This window comes from Marmota marmota, unplaced genomic scaffold (genome assembly GCF_001458135.2).
Source record: "Marmota marmota marmota unplaced genomic scaffold, marMar, whole genome shotgun sequence".
Taxonomy (NCBI): domain Eukaryota; kingdom Metazoa; phylum Chordata; class Mammalia; order Rodentia; family Sciuridae; genus Marmota; species Marmota marmota.
In genome coordinates, this window is record NW_026000016.1 from 17,211,996 (window position 1) to 17,219,496 (window position 7,501).

Here is a 7,501-nt window from a genome sequence, read left to right on the forward strand (position 1 = left end):
CCAGCCGGCCCGAGCCCGCAGGTTGGTGCAGTGAAGAGTCGCTGCTGCCTGCCGGGGGCCAAGGCTGAGCGTGCAGCCGCCGCCCCTGCCACTGCGCCCAGGCCGGGCGGCTGGCTCCCGCAGCTACCTGCCTTTCTCCAAGCCCTGCGCTTCTCCCTCGCCCATTTTTACTGGAAAGCCACCAAGCAAGTGGAGAAGTGAGCGCTGTCTGAGCACCTCCTCCCTCCTGCTCACGGAGCGCAGGGATGGTTCCTGAGGAGACACTCAGGAAACCACCTCCGCCCTTTCCCGCCCCCATCTAACATGCCCCCTCACACCGCCCCACCTGCTCCAGCTTCTCATTTTCCCAAGCTAAAAGTTCACTAACTTCCCGCCTTGGGGACCCGTTTGTCCCGACTTGGGGGACTCAGAGCAGAGGGTGACTAGCACCCCCTAGAAAATGGCCAAGAGGAGAGGTTTTTTTTTTTCCTTGAACCTTGCTTTGTACTTTCATTTGGGGCTGTAGAGATGCAGATCCCACCCTGGTGCAGTTCTCCGCGGGAAGGCTTGCTGGACCCACTCTGCTCTGGCCAGCAGGGTCCACTTTGAACAAAGCTACCAGAGGCTGTCCCCACCTGATCCTGGGACAGTAATCCAGCGCCCGCAAAAAACGCTGCGCCTATGCTTTGACCCTGTTAGGTGTGCGTTGCATGACTGCCACAGAGTTTATTTTCTTGGTTTCTAGAATGTACTCTCTCAAGGGTTTTTATGTATGCTTTCTCTCCTGAACCCAAAAAATATGATTAAAGTGACCATGTTAATAATTAAATCTTAATCTATCTTTTGTTATCTTTGTTATCTTTATCTATAAAAAAACATTTTTATTTGCCTTTTTTATGGAAAAGCTAAATCATAACTAGTGTTAAGGATTTGCCAGGTCCGTTTAAAAACTTGTGTAGTGGATGTAAATTTGAACAGCATTCCAGGGATTTTGAAGGGAGATGCAGAGGGCAAACTGAACTCTCTTCTACCCCTTTGCAGAATTGTTCGCAGGAACTGAGGGCAAACTGAACTCTCTTCTACCCCTTTGCAGAATTGTTCGCAGGAACTGTCCTGCTTGAATGATGGTTTCAAAGAAAGAAATTCAGTGTAGGAATCTGACAAACTTTTTGAGGACAATGATTGTCTCATATCTTTTCAGAGCCCCATATTGAAATATGGTATTTGTTGGGGGCAGCACTCAGTGGCAGGCCTTGGGTTCAATCCCCAGCGTCCCCCCCACCAAAAAAAAAAAAAAAAGATATTGTAGAAACATTAGTTGAAATAAAACCCTGCGAATAGTCAGTATGGGAATGGAGGAACTAAACACACCTGTTCACATTCACACACTTTTTGGTTATGCTAGATTGGTTTTCTCAGAAGCTGAATTGTATTGTGTGCCACCAACCTGTAGATTGTATGCAAATCTCAGAGCTATTCTTAAATATAAATGTTATTGACCCCATTTTTTCAGTAAGGGGTCTGAAGCTAAAGCAGAAACGACACTTCCAAACAAGGATTTGAACCAGGCTTAAAAGGCTGTAAACACTCTACATTCAATCGTGTTGTATCTCCCATTTTATATGCTTAGAATTTATTTAACAATTCATTGGCTTCCTCCAGGTTTTTACTCTTCACAGCTTTTCTTTTGCTTTTCAAAATATAAATACACAACTTAATTACAAATAATTATATCATATTTATAGTACTGATGTTAGAAAAACCTGATTGCCCTTCTGCAAAGAATATTTCTGTCTTCTGCACTATGAAATAATACTATATAGGTAATATGATAAATCCAAACCTTGATGTGAGAGATATCTAATTAAGAATAATAATGAAATGTTCTACTGTAGAAGAATTTAAACAAATGGTTTCCTTATCAAGCAAAGTTTTCAAATTGAATGGATTTTTAAAATCATACTCCTATAGAAAAAAAAGCACTATGGTAGTTGCCACCTTCTCCATTTTTTGAAGAATACAAAGGTAGTCTTTGTGTTATGGCAAACTTTTGAACTGAGCTATATGATAATTGCATGGATAATGTTTATTATGGTTCAAATAGCAGATAAGGCATAAATTTTTACTTTTTCATTCTTAACCTACTTACTATAGTGTGTCAGACATTGTTAAAGTGGAATTAACAAGTTTAAATAAATATGGGTGCATTCTTATGCACAATTATTTTTGTTCTATCTTGGATTCCTGATGGAGTTTATTGTTTATGGCAGTAACATGGAACTTCCTAGTTGACCTTCGAGATAACATTTTATATAAAACTGAACTCAATTCAACCTATTAGAGGGAAGAAAAATGGTATTCCTGAGGATGACCAATTATAATATGGGATTGTTGCACCAAAATATTGTTAAAATGATTTAAATTGTTGAATTAACTAACTCTCATAGCACTTTTTCCTGAGCATTTTTTCATAGCCCTTACATTTACAGAATGCAAATTAGATGTTACCCATTGGCTTCTTGGGAAATGGGGCCAAGCCTTGATCCTTCACTGGACTGATAGTGCCTTATGCATAATGAACACCCAATAAGCCATGGGGAGTAGATAGCTGAATGGCTACTAACACTTCACAACCCCTTTTTACTTCTTTATTTTCAAGAGCACTTGATATTATAATACCCATATTTTAATATCAACTTTTTAATTGCTAAATTATACCTTTGTTGGTTTTCATTTGATTTCCATGAACTTCAAATTCATCAAATAAATGGGGATGTGTTAGTTATCTTTATGTTACTGTAGCAAATATCTAAGACAATCCACTTATAAAGAGAAAATATTTATTTTTAGCTCACTGTAAGGTTTCATTCAGTGCATGATTCATTGGCCCAGTCACCTTTGAACCCATGGCAAAGCAGCACATCATTGATTGTAGTCACCAAGTGGTGGAGCAAAGTTGCTCACCTAGTAGTGGGGAAGTGAAGTAAGGAGGAGGAAGGTACTGGGGCATCAATATTTCTTTTTAAGGGCACTTTCACATTGCTTGGAAGACCTTCCACTAGGCTCTACTTTTTAAAGGTTCCACCACCTCCCAATATCATTGGGTTGGGGACCAAGCACTTAAATACATGGGCCTTTGAAGGACACTTATTCAAACCATAGTAGGAAAAGAATCATTGCTCTCAAATAATGACTACAGGATAAGGTGAGAAAATACTGTATAAACTCTAGAGCTCTCTGTTGTTCTTGGAACTCAGGCACAGGAATGTTTTCTGCATTATTGGAATGATAAGTTATCTTTTTCATCAGCAGCACTTATATCACTTAATTAATCTTGATTGCTTACAATTAATTACAGAAATGGCACTCAGTCACAAATTTACATGTCATCAATGTTTATTCTACAAATACCTAAGTCACTATTGATATTTTATACAATACATTGAAACAATATTCAAGTAAAACATGTATTTACCGATTTCAGACTTAAACTTAACATATGCCATTGGCCGGGAATTGTTAATATTATCTGAATTAGGTATTTCGCATGATGTGGAACCTAAGACTGAGAGTGTCAAGAAGCCACTGGTTTAAACCTTTCATAACAATAATAATATAGTACATTTCCATAATAGTCACATTTATAGCTTGTGTTTATATCCTTTATCACATTTCCTTCTTGGAAAAATTATCTGAAAGCTCTTCTTAGTAGTTGCTACTGGCTCCAATTTTCAAAAGGAGGAAACTAAAGCTCATGGAGGTTACATGTTCTACCCAAATCCATTATCTAATAAGTCATGGAGTATGTGGTCTAAAAGCTAGTTTCATTAACTCCAAATAATGAATTTTTTTGTATCAAGTCAGATCAAAAAAAGAATTGAATACTTCTTAGTAATTGTATGTTTTCTTTTTCACATGTCACTTTACCAAGCATTAGTAAGTTTTGTCAAAGGTATATTACTAATGAATAAAACATTTCAATAATTAGATCTTCCCTGATAGTATGCATTATGTCCTCCTTGATTATTTTTACACTATGCAAGACCATATTAAAACATTGACCCAAGAATGACTCTGTTCTTTATTGTCAAGAAGCAGATCCAGCAGCTTAAAATAGAATTACTTTTCTAAATCCATATGTTAATTATAAGGTTATTTCTGTAGAAAATTTGAAAAAATAACATTGGAACAATATTAAAGTAGTCTGAGATTGAACATTTTTCTTAAAGAATATGCATATATTAATATGGCACATTATTCATATCATATGAGGAGTGTCTTTATGCTACATTATTTCCTTTACCCAAGTAGTTATTATTGATTTGCTATAAAATGGCAATGAAGGTTTTAAAAAAAACATGTTAAATTATTAACAAAATGGATCTAGTTACCTACAGACTGATTTTAAACTAATAATTCTGATTTTTTTGCAGACCTATTCTGTGTTGGTTAATGTATTGGCCAGTTTTCAAAGGTATAATATCATTTGTTTCTCACAAAAATCCTGCAGAGTATAGAGAGTCTTAATTTATTTTATTTTGCTCTGACAGGATACAAGAAACTAGAGAGTTTATAATGAAAAGAAGTTCACTTAGCTCACAGCTTTGTAGGTTAAGATGACCAAGAGCATAGAAATGGCATCTGATGAGGGCCTACATGCTACATCATAACATGGTGGAAGGTGAAAGGGCAGGCAAGGGTGTGCAAAAGAGGAAGCAGGAGAGGCAGACTCACTCATTGTCATGGTATCACTTTTGATTAATGACATGAATACATTTACCAATCACTTCTCATTAAGCCTCACCTCCCAACATCACTACATTGTGGATCAAGCTTCCAACACATGAATTAGGAGGATCCATCCAAACCATAGCACCAGTTTACAGAGAAAGAAACAAAATTTCAGAGCTAACTTGCCCAAAAGATGCCTGGAATAAGAAGCAACAATACAGTTATTACACAAGGTTGTTCAACTCCAGATCTCTTCTCATAACACTAAGCTGTCAGGCCTTGCTTACATTTTTGGCATCTCTGCTGAGCTGAGAGCCCCCACAGTGACCTGGAGAAAGCTGGGGAGTAGAGAGAGAGGTTAATTAGTCCCCAGGATGAGACCTTAAAGTCAGTTTATACCGATACACAGAGGCTTTGGTTTTATTACAAGCAGAACCAAATCAGATGGTGTTGGAATATTTCTGAGGGTTAGAAACCCTGATTTCTTGTGCCAGCTCAGTGGACAACCAGCCAACAGTAGAGACTCAACCATGTTGCTTTGCCTAGTTAATCTGTCAAGTTGTTATGGTTTGGTGATAAAGTTTGATTTTTCAGTGAAGTCTTAGACAGATCTATCACATCAGTGCAGAAAAATAGACAATAAATAGTTATACTGAAAAAGAAACACATAAAGAGGATAGTAAATGGTTAAATGGATAGTTTAGGACAACTAACAGCACCTAGTAGGAACCAAACAACTGAATTCTCCTAACTCACAGTGGGAATGGATTAAACTAATCAGACCATTGATTAAATTTGCACTTTATTTGGCCTCTGTGCTCACAGCCTTGGAATTAAATAATTGTGATTGAATGATTAAATAACCATGAAATATTAATCACATGCTTCACAGTTATTGTCCCTGATCATCTAAATTTCACTTTGATTATTGTGTGATTCAGTTTTCTGTTATTATAACAAAATACCAGAGAAAATTATCTTATTATAACAAAATAACATGAGAAATTATCTTATAAAGGAAAAGGTTTATTTTGGCTCATAGTTTTGGAGTTTTGGGTCCATGATCAAGCAGCCACATTGCTTAGGTTTTCTAGTATGGGTGCGTGAGGGAAAAAGTTGGGAGTAGGTAGTGGAACAAAACTTTTTACATCATGATCCAGGGAACACAAAAAATAAGAAAAGGGGTGGGGTCCCAGAATTCCCTTCAAGGGCACACTGCCAGTGACCCAAGAACTTCTTTTTCAGCCCCACTTCCATCTGATTCTACCACTTTGGTTCTACCACCTTCTGATAGCACAACCCTGGGGACCAAGCCTTTAACACATGGTAATATTGTTGAATATTCCACAGTATCTGCCGCAGTATCTAGGATGATCTTTTATGGATATTACATGGTACCTAGTATAAAGGATATCTAACTCAACAGCAAAGAGTGAAATATCTGATGAGAATGCAAACCACACTTTAATGAATAGTTCTCTGTAGGTTCTTAAAACTGAAATCTAATCATAAATCAGGTTTGTGAGAGTGATCTGTATTTACTGCATTTAGGCATCCAGGAAAAATAGAATTTGACTGTAGTGGTGGTCATAGTTTTCACTTTTCTTCTTTTTTAAAGAAACTATTGTTGTTTAGAGCAGCAATATAGAATTAGTCAATGTCATAAAACTGAGCATCTCTGGCATCTGCCATCTGTGCACACATGCTAAAGAAGGGTTCACTGACTCCTACGAACGATTGGAGTCATTGTTTCTATGCTTAATCATTTAAACAAGTATAAGTAAATGTGCAACATCTCCATGCTGGTTCAAGTTCACTATCAATAGCTTATGTATAGTACAAATTTTTTGAAGGCAGGATGTGACATTTTCATTTCCCAACAATGATATTAAGAAAGCTCAAAATTAACTGCTATGCTCAGTGGCTGGAACTTTCTTTAGTCCTAGGTTTCTAAGTCGATGATCTCTTTCCCTCTGGTTAAGAGGTTCTAAGTTCTGTATCCTTGTTTTAATGTTGTTATTCTTGTGGTCTTTGTTTTTAGTGTAAGCTGTCCAATGGCTTTTTTAAAATATAGGAAAATATAAATAACAGATAAAGAATTAGTTAATCTTTCATGAACCAAGATAGTCTAACAACATGTCAACCTGATGGATTGGTTTCAAGTTTTACGGAGTATTAACTTGATATACACAATTGGAAGAGGAACATTAAATATCTTTCATTTCTTTTAATGTTCCTCCTATATTTATGCTCAAATCCCCTCCTATTTTTTTCCAAAAACATTTATTTTAGTAAGTAATATGTGCTAGGACATGGAGACACAGGATAAAACTAAACAAGATTTTAAATTATTTCAATTTGATCCTGTTGGAGAAGCAAACAGTGAGTGTTGTAACAAAACTACAAAACAGAGCAACTTACGTGGGATGGAGAGTTAACCCTGGAAGGAGGGTTACCCAAATGGGGATAAGATTCTAAGAAGAAAATATGGTTACACACTTAGGTGATCTTAGAAAGGAGTGAGAGTTTGAATTTGCTAAATTGAAACTCAAAATTTTAACTTGACAAATATTTATTAAGTATCTTGCCTATACTTAGAATTTGATAAGTGTCATGAGGAGTTAAAATTCTGAGAAACCCTAAGCCCTTGACTCTAAGTTCTTGACTTAAAAGAATATAAGACTTTATAAATAAGCAAACTCTAAAGAAACCACAAATAATACAAGATTATGATCAAACAGTAAGATTAATGTCACAGAAAATGAATGCTAAATCAGTAGTTTCCAAAGGA